At 44.5% G+C, this 17,945-nt stretch overlaps 1 protein-coding gene across 2 annotated transcripts in view; it reads left to right on the top strand.

Moving 5' to 3' along the window:
• Positions 1-1,821: 1,821 nt before the first annotated feature.
• CREB1 (cAMP responsive element binding protein 1) overlaps positions 1,822-17,945 on the top strand; it is a 39,794-nt gene continuing 23,670 nt past the window's right edge. For both annotated transcript variants that reach the window (XM_030951874.1, XM_030951873.1), the window contains exon 1: positions 1,822-2,092. The gene's annotated coding sequence lies outside the window, so the exon portion shown is untranslated. The remainder of the gene's footprint in view (positions 2,093-17,945) is intronic.

Below are 17,945 nucleotides of genomic sequence, written 5' to 3'. Positions count from 1 at the left end.
GTGGCTCAGGGCTGGGGTTTTCCATGGGGATATTGTGTCATGATGGAGCAGCAGTCACCCTGTGCCTGGTTTTGTGCTGCAAGGGCTGGCCACAGGGCCAGAGGGGGCAGGCAGTAGGATGGGAGTCACAGGCTGGAGTAAGAACAAGGCAGCAGAGGGAAGTTTAGAGGAATAACCTGAAGGACCACACAGGAAGGGCACAGTAGGGACACCAGGAAGCCGAGGTGCATTGAGGGGCAGCATGGCTTGGCTATGGCACCTCACCTGCCACATGGTGCCTGCAAAGGGAAGAGGTGGTTGGGTCTTGGGGTGGCACTGGGGGCTGAGGAAGGGGGTCTGGGCAGCGGCCCCGGCAGTGGGGCACACAGGGAGGGGGTGCCCATGGAGGGATACAGCCCTGCAGAGCTGGGGGTAGCAGTTCCCCCATGGCACCAATGTGTTTGTGGGGACATGCCTGGTCCTTTGATACCATCTCCCATGGCATACTCCTGGAAGAGCTGGCAGCCATGATGGGGACAGGCGCACTCCTCACTAGACTAACAACTGACTGGATGGGTGGGCCCGGAGAGTGGTGGCGAAGAGTGCTGCATCCAGCTGGGAGCCAGTCACCAGTGGTGTCCCCCAAGGATAGCATAGGGCCTAGTTCTATTCAATATCCTTACTGATTATCTAGGTGAGGGCTTGAGTCTACCATTAGCAAATAGCAGACAACACCAAGCTGGATGAGAGTGCTGATCTGCAGAAGTGTTGGAAGGCTTTGCAGAGTAATCTGGGCAGGGTGGAACAGTGGTGACGAGTGGCATGAGGTTCAACAAGACCAAGGGCCAGGTCCTGGACTTGGGTCACAACAAACCCATGCAGCTCTACGGCTGGAAAGCAGCTCAGCAGAAAAGTACCTGGGACACTGGTCAACAGCTGCTGAGCATGAGCCAGAGTGTCCCCAGGTGGCCAGGGAGGCCAGTGGCATCCTGACCTGTATCTGGAATTGTGTGCCCAGCAGGACCAGGACAGTGATTGTCCCCCTGTACTTGGCACAGATAAGGCCACTCCTTGTATACTGTGTCCGGTTCTGGGCCCTTCTATTCAGGAAAGGCTTTGAGGTGCTGGAGTGTGCCCAGAGAAGGGCAGTGGAGCTGGTGAAGAGGCTGGAGGACCATTCCTGTGAGGAGGGGCTGGGGGAGGGGGGTCTGGCCTGCAGAGAAGGAGCCTCGGGGGGGCCTTCCCGCTCTCAGCACAGCCTGAAAGGAGCGTGTAGCCACATGAGGGTCGGTTCCTTTCCCAAGCAACCAGCAACAGGACAAGGGGACACAGTCTTAAGCTGAGCCTGGGGAGGTTTAGGTTGGACATCAGGGAGCAGTTTTCACACAGAGCGATTAGATATTGGAATGGGCTGCCCAGGGAGGTGGTGGAGCCACCGTTCCGGGAGGTGTTTAAGGAATTTAAACATTTAGTGCCATGATCTAGCTGGCATGGTGCTGTTCAGTCACCGGCGAGACTCCACGATCTCGCAGGTCTGCTCCAATCCGATGGATGCGGTGACTCCGCGCTGAGGCTGAGGCCTCCACCGCCCCTCGGCCGCTTCCGTGAGCGCTCGCGAGTTTCCGGCCGCCTCGGCCGCGCGCACGGCGGGGGGGGTGAGCGCGCGCTCCCCCTCCCCCCCTCCCCCCGCAGCCCCGCTCGGTGCTTCCCGCGCGGGCCGCCCCGGGGCGGAAACGCTGCTCGCGCCTTCCCGCCGCCCGCTCGGCTCTTTCCGCCTCCCCCTCCGGGGCGCTTCGTTCGTTTCCGCGGCCGCTCGGCTCTTTCCGCGGGGGCCGGCGGCGCGCTCGGCCGTTCCCGCCGCCTGGCGGGCGCTCGGCGCTTTCCGTGAGCGCTCGGTGGTTTCCGTGCGGGGCCGGGCGCGCTCGGCGCTTGCTCCCTGGCTGGCGCTCCTCAGTCGGCCGCTGCCTGCCTGTCGCCGGGCTGGGAGCGCCTGTGTGTGTGAGTGACGCGGCGGAGGTGTAGTTTGACGCGGTGTGTTACGTGGGGGAGAGAATAAAACTGCGGCGAGATCCCAGGCGCGAACGAAAGCAGTGACGGAGCAGCCTGGTAACCGGTAAGAGGAGGACGGCGCCCAGCAAACAGGGGCGGGGGGGAGGGAAGGAAATGGAGCCCGGCGGGGACCAGGGGAGCCGTCGGGCGGCAGGACGCGGGGGCCCGGCCGCGCACCGCCCGCGGGAGGGGCGCCCGCCTTAAAGATGGAGCCGAGCCCTGCAACATCCCCGCCGCCGCCGCGCCGCGAACAAAGGATAATGGCGGATGGGAGCCGGCCCGGCGGCAGCCGCCACGGCCGGGCGGCGGCGGCTCTGTCGGCAGCCAGCGGCGGCGCTCAGCGCGGCGGGGAAGGGGCGCCGCGCCCCCGGCCCCCGGAGGAGGCGGCGGAGGACGACGACGAGGGGGAGCGCCGGCGGCGGGGGGCGGCCGCGCTCCCGCCCGCGCCCCCCCCCTGCCGTGTGCGCTCCGGCTCTCGCTGCCCCGCTGCCGCCCCCGGCCCCGCCGGGCTCCGGGGTCCCTCCCGCGGGGCCGCCGCGGCCTCCGCGCCCGCCGGAGTTCCGCTTCCCCGGCGCCCCGAGCGCGCCGCACGGATAAACAAACAGACTCCCGCCGTGATGGACACGAGTGCGTGGGGCGCTCCCCAGCTCTGTAACGAGAAGCTTTTAATAAAATCTGTGCTCGGAAGCCGGGGCAGCGCTCGGTCCGGTGGCCTGCTGTTACTCCGTCTCCGGGAGGCCGCGCCGGGCAGAGGTGCCGGTCACCCAACACCGCGCTCCGGGCGGCACCGCGGGCGCAGCCCCAGCCGGCGCGCAGGTCACGTAACAGGGATACGGTTCCCTCCTGCCGCGCTGCTGCTCCCCGGTAGTATTTTTAACCCAAAGTGAACTTGAGCCAGGCTGCGGCTGGTAAATCTCGGTTTGGGATTTGCTTTTGCTAGTTTTCCACAGACTTGGGTAGTGCACAGCGAACAGGATTTGACCTCTATCCCAGCTTTAGTAGCAAATGTCGCCTCAAATGCCTTTTTCCACCTTACACCAGCCTTGCCTCGCTGCAGCTGGGGGGCTTTTTTTCCTCTTTTTTGCCTAGAATAGAAGACAGTGTTTTGACTTTGTTCTACTTTCAAATCCTGGATATCTGCAGTTTTTCGTGTTACAGCATTAAACAAAAACAACGTGGCAGACTTTTTAAGCAAAGGTTGTTACATCTCTTAAATGTATACAGGGATAAAAAGTTTTAAATGGTCATATGATTTTTTTTTTATAAAACATTTTTAAAATTTTTGTTTCATTCTCTTAAATATTGGAATGCCGGCTCACAGTCTGCTTCTGGAATAACACCTGTCCTTTTTTTTTTTTTTTTCCTCTCCCTGGGGCTAGAAACATGTTTCCTATTTCTTAAATAAAAGACTAGAGACTTCTTAGAAGTATCATGTATCCCTGTTTAGTCCCATCCTGACCACCACTAAACACGATTTTAGAATACAGGAATTTTGAGACTCTGCTTGCATCCTTTCTTCCCTGTATCAACAAATGTGGATTTATACAGTAAAATACGAAGTCGCTGAAATAGGTTTTGTTCAAAATGAATATTTGTAATTCACATGTATACTTTCTTGTATGTGAATTTCTGTTTTCTCTCACTTCCACCACTTCTTTTGAAATGAAGGCCAAAGATGCTCTACATCACATCACTGTGTAATACCAACATGAGAAGAGGGTTTCTAAACTTTAAAGTGATTATAATACATATGAGGACTTCAGTAAGCAATGAAGCTGTTGATAGAGATTAAAGAGAGTGTAATTGTTGGTGTATTTCATTCATTCTTGGTTTGATGGAATACGCACTACATTGTAAATACAGAAATGGGACAGAAAATCCTTGCTTGTTGTTTTTTGTAGTTTTAGAAAAACATTTAATTTTATTCTATTTCATAATAGAGTGGAAGACTCTCAGATCCATGTTTTCAAGCACAGATCTCTGCATTTCCTCACCAGCTTTGTCCCCTCACAGGTCAGGGAGAAAAGGGAACAGAGAGGTGGTTGTGCATTTGCTAAGCATCACTTACATGTGACCTAAAATGAAATTGTTGCATGTAGTAAAGAAAAGTGTAATCATTTTTAATGTTTTAATTGAGAGAACACCAGTATTCAGATTGGTGCTCTCAATATGGTGTTTGGATCTGCACTGAACAGTCTGCATCTTATTTATTTGTTTTCTCATAGGTTTGGTGATATGTGTGTCTACTGCTCTGGGTAAAAAAAGTAAAGAACCAGCCAAACAAACAAAAAAAATCCAACACAAGAAACACCCCAAGGGCCTGAAAAGGGTAGAGGGGTTTGCTGATACAGAACTTTTAGAAACATCTCATTTAGACTGTCAAGTCATCTCTCTGGCTGTTTCTTGGAAGCCTGCACCAGCACAGCTCCTGCTATACAGAATCTCCTGTAGATGTTACTCTGCAGAGTAGCTGTTCTGCTGCAGTGAGAAGCAGCCTCTTGCCTAAGTGCAGCTCCAGCTCTGTAGGTGCATATTTTGATAGGAGACAAGGCCCCAACTGGGAATTTCTCTTGGCACCGTTTTGAAACAAATGGGATATTCACACTTCACCTCTATTTTTGGATCTCTGGAAGCAAGTGGAGATCAGTTACTCATGCCACACCTCTCAAGGCTTTTGTGCAGTGAGAAGGCCGTGTTAGCTTTCTGCCACTAATCTGACTAAAGTTAGTTTTATGGGATGTGACAGCAATCCTCATCTACAGAAACAACCCTACCCAATTTCCTTTGAGCTCTCTGCTACCTGCTTGCATACAGCTGAAGTTCATGATAAGGCAGTGATTTTTTTTTTTTACTGAACCAAAAATTGTGTTGCCTCATCTGCAATCTGAGGTCATATTTCATAGTGATTGTGAAAACCTGAGCAGCCTGCAATTAATCATCTATGTACATCTCCCAGCATGAAGGCATTGATACCTATTTTGTTCTTCAAAGCTTTTAGATCACTGCAATTAAAAAAGGTGAGTGAGAACAAATACAAGACCTTCCAGGTTTCCATATTTTTGAAACAGCCTTGTTAGCTGCGCAGGAGGTGAAAATGTGCCAGGCTTTAGTTGGCTTTCAGGTAAAAAGAGCATTCCAAAACAGCCAAGAATTCTCTGCTGCTGTTTTTGTCTGGCAGTGCTGGATTTATAGTATTATGTGTCAAGTGGAAAGAATAGAAAACTCAGTGTTGGAGGAGCCACTTTAAGGTGAGAGGATAAAGAATTTAGAGGATGCATCCAAACAGTGTTCCTGTTTGGATGCATGTATATGTTTACCTAACATGTACATACACACAAGTTTAAAGCAGCACTGATACTTGTTAGTTACTTGCAGTGATTCTTGAGTAGAGTGCAGAGGTACAGGATATTATCCTAAGATAATAAGCAATCCTATTTTTGTCCTAAGAATATTATGAGAGTTGATATTTTGTTAAAAAAACGACCATTAGGTGAAAGATGGAAAAATAGTTCTAAAGATAGGAGTGTCCTGCCAATTGCTTTTCTGGATTTTGTTACTTTTGAATTGTTCTCTGACAGGCTACGCTGGGTGCTTGAGACACAGTTGCAGGAACCCTTACAGTGAATTATTTTGAACCTACCTTGGTTCAGGAAACTGAAGTAAAGATCTCTATCCTTGATGCTTTCACAGTTTTGGAGTGGAAAGTTAAAGTGTTTAGTAAAAATCTCTGATCTTCTAAATGTTCAGTGATAGCCTGTTTAGTCAGTGAGGTTATCAGGAAAACTCCTTTTCCCTGCACATGGCAGAACTAAAGCTGGGTTGTATTTTCCTCTTCAGGCAGAAACTTTTTCAGATAGATTTCTAAACTTACAAAAGAGCAGGTAACCTAAGAAATCTGGGAATTCTTGAAGCTTATCTCTTGGCTGATGAACTGAAACTATAGTTCCTCATAGCATTTTTTGGTAATAATACTGGCCAAAGCATCTTCCATGTCTTTTCCACTGCACTCTCACAAATCCTTGGGATACTGCGTGGGGAAATGGTTCAGCTGTTTGAGAGGTGTGGAGCCTGGTTCATTTTCACCTGGATCATCCCCTCCTCTGATTGCTGCATGGCTGCACAGGAGCTGTACCAGCATAATCAGGGGAAGGGATGGGGCTGGAATGAGCAGGGAGATAAAGGCAGCTCAATCAGCTCTGCTGCTGAATGAGAAAATGCAGCCTATGTAAAAATTTTTAAATTATCGCTGTGTTTATAACTAAGCTGGATGACACAGATCCTGCTGGGGTTCTCCTTGCCACTGAGCTGGATCATTCAGCTAAATCTAAGTTATTACATGTGCTAACCATGAGCAAATGAACATGAGCAACAGCTGTTCCCAAAGTTCAGTATCATGTATTAAACTGATCTGTTCTGCTGCTTATTTACTTGTCTGAAACACCTTGCGTGTGTGTGTTTTTAGCAAGTTCTCTGTGTACTTCCTTCTTTTTTTTTTTATTCTTCAAATTTTAAGTTCACCTGTTGCTGTTCACTGCAGCTCTTTGCTACAATATTTTAATCATCTCTTCAGAAACTCTGCAACCACCTGTGACATTTTGGGTCCAGTATTAAATGCACTTTTCTTATAGGTGCTACCCTAACTTTCTCATTCTCTATGCTGTTCCAGTATCAATTGGATTTTACTCCCCCTTGCACCTTTCCTTGGGCTTGAATGTCTTCTCATCTGTAAAATCTCTCTCATCATCTTTTATACCCCATTTAATAATGGATGGGAAGCGTTATTTTCTTGTCTTTTTTTTTCCCTGATGACACAGCTTCTGGCTATGTGTAGCTGGCCTGGCCTCAAAATCTGCTGCTGCCTCTCCATTTCTCCAAGTAGCATACAGTATGAGCAGGCTTTGTAAATTTACACCTTTCTGGATTGTAGAGAGCATTCCTCCTCTTAAAAAAAAAAGCCTAGAGTGTTACTGTAGGTGTAAGACCCCTGCCCTCTTTGTGAAACTCATCCAGATTTTCCCTTTGTACTGATAGGAAAATTCTGGGAGATAAAAGGGAGGGAAGGTGTGAGAAAGGGTACTGTGTACTAATGCCACAGTATAACCAACAAAAGTAATCTGTTGCTGTGGTTTTGTCTGAGCTGATACAACTTTATGTGGCTCTCAGGAGACAGAGTCTTGCTCTCCCCGTCCTGCCCCTGGCTTTGTGGTGTTGGACCATCCCTTTACATTGTCTGTAGTGTTGATTGTATATAAAACCCAATAACACAGTTCAAATCACTAACCCAGGAGAGAACTGTGCTTTTTTAGTAGATAATTTTCTCCTGCATGAGTGAGCTGAATTGGTTGGTGATTGAGATTAGTTTGTGCTGGTAGCACAAACGCCAGTGCAGATTTGCAGTGACAGTAGGGGAAGGAAGGAGGGTACAAAATTTCTCCCTTCAGCAGCAGAGAGCTGTGTCAGCAGACCCATCTTGGGGAATGGCAGCATATCCATGACTTGGAGAAAAGAAGGAAGAGTTGGACTCTGTCCATAGTGATCAGAACCACATGAGTTTGCATTTGCAGCTAGGAAAGCTGAGAACACAGTAAGCCAAAAAATAAACAGCAACAACAAAAAGAACCAAAGGAGGAAAATTTCCTTGTTTTAAAAGCTTGGTGTTACCTGTGTGATTGAATTAACTGCTCCTTATCAGAGGCAGATTTCAGTCTTCTCAAGAGGTTGGATCAGTGTACCTCTTAGGTACTTTTCATTATGAGAAGCCCATTCTGCAGGGAACAGTTATGTATAACACCTCTTTAATGAAGCCTAAGTTGAGATGGAAAGCTCCAGAAGGGTCCAGGTCCAGCCCTTGGGTGCACATCCTGTCAGTGGGTCCAAGGCACCTGGCAGTGAGCTCGCTGGAGTGTCACTGCTGCTACAAACTGATAACTGCCTTGGCCTGTCTTCCAGATTGTAAAATAATTCGTGGTGGCTGAAACTACTGTCCTGGAAGTTGTAGTGTAACGTTAATGTGGATGTGTAACCAGTGCACATTACCCTGGACTGAGGAGAGGAAGAAGTATGTTACCTGCTGCAAATAGCTGCTTTGTCAGCAACATGGCTGTTTGAAAAATACATCTCTGCCCAATCTTCAGAAGCTAATGTTGATTATATAAAAAAGACTCATCCTATTTCCAGCCTCCCACTCCTAACCAGAGTCATCACAACAGTAATCAAGTTACAGAATAGAGGTGGTTTTTTCAGAATCTTTGTTGGCTTCCCACAGTCTTGTGACACCTATACCCATGACTTGATTTACTTTGCTTTCCTGGACAGGCCTGGCTGCAGCAGGGTAGAGTTGGCTCCACCTTCCTTGTTCCTGCTTCTGTTCACAGTACAACTGCCTGTGAACTGGATCAGAGAACTGGTCCAGGCTAGGAATTAGTTGTGTTTCCTTGTCAGTAGTGCAAATTGGTTGCCTGGTCTGTTTTACTAGACGGTTTCACAGACAAGTGTAAAGGTGTAAATAAGAAAGCATTTAGAGGAAACCAGAGCCTGAGCTGGCAGTGCTGCCAGCAGAAATGCTTGCAAAACTGTAGTTACAGAAAGCAAAATGGAGATTTTCTTTTATGTGCAGCACGTTGATGTGAAACATGGATTCTCTTTCTTTCTCTTGTCCTTTCTGGTTCATCAGTGGCTCCCATTGCTTACTCTGGGTCATTGCAGACCTTCAGCGTTACCAGCAAGTCACACCCCTGTACTATGGGGACAGTCATGTTGCTCACAGGTAATGGAGCTCTTAAACTCCAGTAAAGTATTTGAAAAACATTTTTCTTTCTTTGGAGATGATGCTTTTGCAGAGTAGATCTGCCTGGCAGACATGTGAGTGATCTTTCTCCTTTAAAAGGCTCTCCTGCACTGCCCAGGCAAATTTTAAAGGTACATGAAAAATAAACTAGAATCCACTTGCCTGATAACGTTAGTCAGAATTATTTTACTACAGAGTTTGATCACTGTTGCATTTCAGTTGGCTCTTAGGGAGAGGCTGGGTCATAGATTTAATTTGGGTGCATTAAGCAACATAGTCTGATGATCCTTCAAGCAACAATGTTTTCAATAAAACTAGTAAAGCCAGAGCAATTTTAGGATTTAAAAGTATTTCCAAGTCTAAGCTGTGGTTTAAGACGTAGATCTTTTGGTTTTAATGTTGCAGTTAATTTTGTGAATAGGATGCATTCAGAAATTTGACAAGGGCAAGGTTTGTGAGGAAGTGCTGTTTTTCTTGTGCATACTCGGGCATACTCCACTCTAGCACTCCAACCTCAGAAGGAATGCAAAGGTTTTCACTTCCTGGAGGGCATTAAAGCAAAAAACATTCTATACTGCCTGTTAAAAATTAAACAAAGGTATTTAATAATAATAATAATAAATTATATTACTTTGCAGGGTTTTTGGGTTTTTTTCAGAGACTTGACTTGATATTTGGTAATTATCAGCTTTGTGTGAATAACTCAGTCTTACTTTCAGGTGACTGATTCTAAAGATACTTATTAATAAAACAGTTAAAGCATTGGTCTGAAACATCCATTTTGTTGTGTTTTCTTTCTGAACTCATTAGAAGTGTTCTGGTGTTTTTTAAACAAGACTTTCCAATATTTACCAAGGTATAAAATTTCATGCTTTTATACTATGGGTTGAACTCTAGAAATACCACATATGTTCCAAGCATCAATCAGAATGAGTACTATTTGTTAATATAGTTCATGTCTGTCAAGCTTGCAGCGTAAATATCTCAAGTGATATTTTTTATGAATTGATGCTTTAGCCATTGACATTCAGAAGTGGGTTAGAAACATTAGCCATGGAGCTGTCCCTTCTCACCAGCAGACAAAATCTCAACGGATGCAAATTCTACCTAAAATTCTCATGTCAAGTTTAAGTGTGCAGCTTATAAATACCTGAAACTCCATGCTTGCCCTAAGTTCCCCAACTGATTTGATAGTTCTCTGCAACAGAAGAATGATGTGAAAGGGAATGTGATATGTGTCACTTTGGGATTCCAGTATCTGACCCTTTTCAGTGTACAGTATTTTGCTGAGGTGACCTATGCTATTTAAACCTCAGGCTTATTGTTATTATCATTATTATATTATTGCAAATGGATGATAAAATTCAGGTCACTAATGTAACATTTGAGACCATAAAAAATCTTTAAATACTGACAGTTGCTCTCCTTCATTATAGGGTGGAAAAGGAAACATTTACTTTATTCATGGGAAAGTCCCCTGAATATCTGGGACTTCCCAGAAGATTCGGTTTCAGAATATAAATTTACATTCATATTACTTTAGAGTGTCATATTCAATCAGTGTAATCTCTTAAGAGATTTTTAATCAGTGTAATCTCTTAAGAACCTTCGGTCCAGTCTTAAAATACTCTATTCTGATAAATTACATGTGTGTCTATTAATATTTTCACACTGTAAAAGTATCAGAAAACATTTCTTTGGAATAGAAAGATTTCAGGTAACAATAAACATGTTTATGTGGTTCTCTGGCTCTATCACATTATTCCATTAAATCACACCTGGTATGTAATTTAAATCAGTAGAATTAAGGAAATACTATATGGATGTGATTCCTTTTTCTGTTACAGGTCTGAGATTACTACATGTTGTATTTTTGTCCCTTGGGCTTGGAGCACTCAGGTTAACCACGGGTGTAGGCCTGTGTAATGCTCTGGCTTTTATTTGTATCTTTCTATAAGTTGTTCCTGATCTGCTCTGAGCACCAAAAGAGAGCTGGGTCATCTGTATAGATTCAAAGTAGCTTTAGCTTTGCTCACATAAGCATTTGTCACAGACCCAGTGACTGAGCCTGTGGATTTCCCTAGCACATCTACAGAGTGCAGCCTGTGCAGGTGGCAGTGATATATTAAATATCCTTGTCCTAACAACATCTTAGTTCTTCACTTCAGGAGGGTGACTCTGCTGAGCAGTCAGTCATCACTCCTGTAGTTGTTGGCTGAGAACAAGTTTCAGTAGCTCCCTCACCTCAGAGATAACCCTTTATTTGATAAAAAATGTTTAGAGGCTCTCCCTACAGAGTTTTAGGCTGCCCCAGGCTTGGAATTGCAACAGTTCTTCCAGCCAGTGCCTCAGACCTGGAATGTTTAAAGGTTGCTTGGCAAGTGGACAGAGATCTTTACAACATGTCAAAAGGTTGTCAAAATATGTCCTGCAGCATTTAGCTGGTTCTTACTCTGCCAGAATGAATGGTGAGGCAGTAAAAGATCATAAAACATAGAAGTGCATATGGAGGAGAACAAATGTAATATTCATCTGAATGACTCTGGCAGGTCAGGTGGAAATCTCAAGTTCTGACGGCTCTACCCAGTGGAAGAAAGGAACACATGCACCTTCTTTTAGATGGATCTCAGCCTTGCTAACTTGGCATCATTTTCTGCTCTGAATACTGCTTTAATTATTGTAGTGACAGTCCTCTTTTCTCCGTCAGTGGGAAAGGAGACGGTCTCTGACCACTTGCAGAATTGTCTCGCCTTTCTGTCACTGGGCTGCCTTGGCTCTTCTGCTGGAACACCTCCACATGCCAGTGTTTGAAGTGAAAGGAAGTGGCTCAAAATCTTCTGCTGGTTGACCAGTACAGCAGGGTAGATTATTTATTTGGCATATCTAGATATCTGGGTGGTAGGAGAGAGCTGTTTCTGAATTCTCACTCCAGGAACAGCCTGCCTCCTCACGAGGGCTCGTGGGGCTGCTCCGCTGTGGCATCGAGCCCAGGCCAGCAGCCCGTGCTGAGAGCAGGGTGTTCCACCTGGGCACAGGGCCTCCTTAGCAGAAAAGGTGTTACTTTATTGTACCATCTCTGTACTCCCCTTGCCTGGGGTCAGGCTGCATTAACAGGCTCTTAGATGGCTGCTGTTTCCATCCAGCAAGCTTTCCCCCTGGGTGAGCAGGACCCTCACTTGTCACGGTACAGATGTAATCATGGCATCCTTTTAACATTGCCTGATGTGCTGTCACAGTTCAACACTGCAGTGAGAAGAGCAAATATGACAAGTGGCTGTCTTCAGGTAGCTGCCGCCGTCTGGGCTGAGGTCAACTTCAAATCCCATAGAATCATGGATCCCTCACTTCCCTACCCACAGCTGTTTCAGTTAAAGGTAAAATGAGAATTTGGTTAGGGCCAGAAATTAAAGCTCATCACAAGTGGCTGTGCTGATTATTGACTTGCTGGGCCTGTACCAATTGCAGAGCCTGTTCCTGGAGTTGTGGTGTATTCAGCAGGAGCATGAGCTCCCTAACAGCATGATAAAAAATCATTTGGTGCCTATATTTCATATTGCACTAAAGATGCCTGCTTACAAATGATACTGTTCAGATACAATGTTGTGATGGATTTCATTAAGTAACCAGCAGTTAGATGTGATGAGGTGAGCCACAGTACTTTCAGCAGTCCCAGGGAGAAAAGAGGCATGTATTTTGGCAATTTCATATGGTTTCATTTTTGAGAAAAGAAAGCTTCTGCAGCTGGTAATAATTGCAAGAAATCTGCCTAGATTGAAAATTAGGTGAGTTTTATGCCCTAAAAATAATGCCAGAGAACAGATGGTAAGCTGTAGTAAAGTACAGTCAGTTAGTAACTGAAATGCATAAATATGATATTGGCAATGAATGTGTTAAGAATGACAAAATGGGCAGAGTTCTCAGAAGTCTCTGTGAATAGATTGGATATGTTGGCCAGAACATTCTTGAAAATGTCTTGCTTCTCTAAAATTAAGTTTGCAGATCTCTTCTGGTGGGTCTTGGTTATTTTTACTGCACTAATAAAGGTGTTTAGAAATAGTTACCACAGTTCTGTTCTGCATGTTGAGGACCACAGACTTAAAGCATGTGAATTAGTATTTTAATACCCTAAGTGCCTTCAAGGAGCACAGAGCATTTATAAATAGAACATATTTATGGATTATGTTTTCAATAATAATGTTACCTAATGACTTTTTAACCTTCCTGGGATTTGTTTTGACATTTTGTTTTGTCTAAGTAAAGTCTGGCAGTATTTTGAGGGCAGTAATTTGGAAAGGGGAGGGAATAAGACAGTGGAGAGTAATTTGTTTGCTTTTCACTGTTAATGCTTTAGGAAATGCTTGCTCTGGTGTCTCCCCTTGGCTGCTTTACTGGGCTCTGCTCATGTATTCACATAAGACCTATCCCAGCTATTAGATAAGTTTAAAAGGAGGTGGCTGGTTTATTTATTTATAATTTATATTGAACAAAAAAAGGCAGTATAGGTTAAACTTGAATTAAATTGTGTGTTCCAAATACTTGCTGGATGCTTTTGTATTTATTAGTGTAATTTGTGGGACAAGAAACTAATTGCAGATAATAGCTGTCAGAGCCTTTTTTCCTTTTAAAAAGCTTGAAGACAGAAATACTAGATACTAGTACAATGCCAGGAGTATGGAGGCAAATCAGGAGGATCCAGCAGTGGAGAGGGTTCAAGCAACTTTCACTCATACTCCTTACCTGTGCCTACTGATTCACCATCTGCCTGGGAAATGTCAGCTTGCTTGAGCTATGCCAACAGAGAACAAAATCTAGAGGAGATTGCTGGTTTGGGTGCTCACCACTGTAGCTGTGAGATTACATTTTTGGTCTTCTGCCCTTGTTTTAAAATCTGCCACAGCATTTTCTTTAGTAAAACAGAGGTTGAGTGTGCAACACAAATAATTTCCAATACTTTCATCACTCATATATTTAAATCTGGTGTGAGAAATTTTCACTTACTGTAGAAGTGTAACTAAAGTTTTGTTGAAAAAGTCATGAGCCAGAAAAGTCGGTTAATTTTAATTAAGGGTCCTGGTTGCATTTCTTCTGTGTCCTGTATGAAAATACCACCTTGTTCCCATCTCTTGCAGAGGCTGTTACAGGCTGTATTCAGTCAGCAGAGAGTTTTTAGACACTGCTGTCAGTGTCACATTGATGGAGACAGAGGGTGGAACTACAGATATCACATTCTGTTGATGGAATGATTCTGCTTTGTGTGAGATACTTTTACAGTGAGATTAGATTTTTCTTGTATGTTCAAGATGAAGTACTTTAACTTCAGTGACAAGAAGAATTTTTCCAGCTTTTTATTCTTCAGTTTGCCTGGCAGATTGCTTTATTGCAGATTATTTGCAGAACGCAATCTGAAGACTCTTCTTCATTTTTGGCATTTTTAGTGGCATTGGTTGTTGCAGCCATTCTTTTATTTGCACTTCCACTTGGTTTTCCCAACCTCTGGACTTCCCTAATCCAGAAGCTGGTGTGATCATCAAATAAATGGCTTTGTGGAGAACCCATTCTGTGGGGTGCTAAAAGGTGGATTTTAGATGAAGTAGCAAGTGTAGGTTGTGTTCACAGTGTGACACACAGACTGCTCACCCAAGGCAGAGGACACAGGGAGCAAATACCCAGAAGCAGTGGCAGTGCCGGCTTGGGATGACAAAGCAGCTGTGGTATAAATTGCAATTCTTGTGCCAACCCACTTTGTCATTAGTGACAAAGAGAGATAATTATGGGCCCATCTTGTCCTGTTAAGCATTTATTACTGGTTATTTGAAGTCCCATGTGTTAGCTGTAAATAAAATTATTTTTCTCTGCACATTTTCAGTCTGGCAGCCACTGAATGGAGTTCATAAAGTGGCTGTTGAGCTGTGGCTAAAAGAGCTGCTGCTCTGCAAGGTGACAGTGGAAATGTTTGCAGATTGCAGGTCAGATTGCAGGTCAAGCACTTGTTCTCAGTGCTTATGCTGGAACCATGAAAACAGTTGTGTACCAGAGTAGTGTTTGATGATCTTCTCAGTGATTTCATGGTGGATCTGTGGCTTTATAAAGCCACATGCATTAAATACAGAATGAGTCAAATTCCTGAACTTTGGGTGCTGGAGCTGTGCTTACTTCCTTAACAATTGTACTGGCACACCTGCTGTGAATACAGGGCTTGAGAAACAGGCATTGCCTCAATTTCCCTTCCCTCAGCTGCTCTGGTCCTTCACTGCCATGAGCAGCTGGGTGAGTGGATATTGCCCTGGATCAGGAGCCTCATGTGGCAGTAGCGTGACCTGAAGGTGTTGGGTGAGCAGATGAGAGGGTGTGGTACAAGTCAGGCTCAGAATGGGCATGAGTCTGTTGGGTCTCTGCTCTGCACTGTTTCTGGAGACTTGTTTTTCTTCAAAATCTGTGTGTATATTTCAATAAAATAAATGTAGAAGTCAGAGCAGGACTCCCCAGCGTGTCCCTTGGGGAAGCTGTGCTTGCTGGGCAGCAGGTGTGACAGTGCCTCCCAGTGTTTCCTGGAGGTGCAGTAATGTCAGCTGGGCAGTAACTTCAGTGTAAGCTTGAGCTTCTGACAGTGAATTGCCACCACAATGCTAATGAAGAGAGAAAAGAAAGGCTTGCAGGGAAAAGTGCCGTGTTTTACTGTGCCAGCTGTCCACTGAAAAACATAGCAAGCTTGGGGGGTATTAAGGACTTCTGCTTATGAAAGTGGATGGGAAGTTTTATCTGCTCTAATAGCCACAATGTGGTTTGATTCTTGGATTTGATAGTGTTTGGGAAAGGATCTCCACCTTTCTTTTCTCCACTCTGCCTTGGGAGATGAAAAGCAGCCTGTCTGCAGAGCAGGAAGGCTCCATGGCTTATGTGAGCAAGGGGAAACCAAGGAGCAGAGCCTGATCTTTAGGAGGTGTGCTAAAATTCATGGGGGTAAATCAGACAGGAGATGGGGGTAAATCAGACAGGAGATAGAAAAAGATGTAGGGAAGCAAAATAGAGCAGACAGACCAGACATCCCAAGGGAAGGATACCGAAGAGTGAAGAAGATGAGATGAGAGCTGTTGGAAGACAATTATATTTTATCCTGACTCTAGGCAGGTGGGAGGGGAGGTAACTAACAGCTCATGCTATGCATGCACTGCATTGGTGGTCACTTTAATTAACTGGGATTACAGGAATTAGCATTACCTGTAGCACCTTGTTCAGCATCCTGTCTTCGAGATAGTGAAGACCAGTAGGTACCTCAAAAGACTACTGGAGCCTGCAAAAATCACATGAGATATAATCTTCCCCACTCATAAAAGCATTTATTTGAATTTTTAAAGATCAAGAATAAATTTAAATCCTGGCTCATTAGATTTTTATCTTCCTTTTTGATCAGCACTTTTTTGGCATGAAAAAAAGTACTAATTCAACATATTCTTGGATATTCTTTTTACCCAAGTGCCTGTCTAACTCATGTTTAGGTCTTAATAAATTTCTTATCAGTAGCATCATTGCTCCATTTATGCAGAACATGAAGTATCAATTTTAATAATTTTAATAGATTTTTTTATTTTTCATTTTTATACTTTAAAATTTGGCCTTAAAGCTTTGCTGCTTTTATAATCAGACAATGCATGTTTCTAATTTACTTACCCTGTTAATAATTTAAATATATTTTCTAGATGTTTTTGAAACATTTTTCTCCTTTCTGCAATAAATAATAAAAATCCATCTAGTCTCTCCATAAAACAGGTTTTCATTGCCCTAAATACTTGGTTTCTCTGAATACCCAAATTCCACAGAAGCCATTTGTAATACAGGCTCCCAGTCTCTGTGCTGTAATCCAGGTGATGTATAGGGTCCAGCTACACAAATATAGTACAAGATTACCCTGTTTCTTATTATTGTTGTTTCTTATTATTAAGCTAACTCTGTAGCTTTTCTTGTTGTAAATGCACGTCAAGGAGAAATCTGAAGTGGATGTCTCTGCAGCAGTCCTTAGCTAAGTACCCCTTCCAGCCTTGTGCAACTGAGACAGGTTTCTTTGGATTTTTCTGCAGTGTATGTAGTTCAGTTGCATTCTGCAACTGTTTGTTTTTAGTAGAATCTGTCTTCTTTGGTCATGGTGTAAATTCAGCTGGGTCAGTTAGTTATCCTCTGCTGAATTCCTTTCTCCCAGTCTTGATTTAGCTAAAATAAATCCCCATCTGCAGCTGAATGTTTCATTGTTTGGCTCTTTGCTTCCAGAGTTTGAGATCATTAGTAAGTAAGTTATTAGGAAAAAGCATTAGTAAATATAATAGTGCTGCCCCTTTTGAACTAATGAAGAAAGCTGTGCACTGCAAAAGTCATGAGTTCAACCATCTCTAACCAGGTAGTCTCCTCAGCTCTTTCTGGTGTTCAGAGTTCATACCCAAGATGTTTTAGGCAAGCAGTCTCTGTTTTTCCAGCTCTGGTTGTTAATAGCTATTATTTTCAGTTAGTTTCACTTAGAATATTTGGTTCAATACTGCAGTTACTAATCTTCTCAAAGTATGTGCATGTGGGTGTCCTCTCCTGACAAGTTGGAAAGTAGCCTGGAATCAAGGAAAAATGAGAAGTGTGCTCCCTTGGCTCCCATATGCTGTCCATGCCCTGGAGACTTGTTCCCCACTAGGGCACTTTTCAGATCCCTCTCTTCATTTGAGAAGTCCTGGTGTGCTGCCTGCCAGGGAAATCAGTGCCAGGGAGCAGGGTGGGCCTCTGTGAACAGGGCAGGAGGAATAAAAGGAGGAGGTGGCACCCACAGGAACAGAAAGATGCTGGGATATGCATCAGCAAAGCTTGTCTGGACTAGGGGTTTGAAAGCTTAGAAAGGAGATGTACAGCTTGGCATTCATTTATAGGTGTTGGGAGGTTAAGGTTTCAAACCAAGCATATTTTCACTGTAATTTGCAAGAATAGGAATTAACAACCTTAATTTCAGCTGTCATGGCCTTACCCATACACACAACTTAGTAAGTGTTTGTGTTCTGTGTGCATGGTCCTGTACATTTTGGCAATCTGGATCATACCCAAACATGGAACAATGCAGTGGCCAGTGTCTCTGGAATATGATGCCTTGATGCTCAAAAAT

This window comes from Camarhynchus parvulus, chromosome 7, assembly GCF_901933205.1.
Source record: "Camarhynchus parvulus chromosome 7, STF_HiC, whole genome shotgun sequence".
Lineage (NCBI taxonomy): Eukaryota > Metazoa > Chordata > Aves > Passeriformes > Thraupidae > Camarhynchus > Camarhynchus parvulus.
This window is presented reverse-complemented; position numbering and strand designations above follow the sequence as displayed.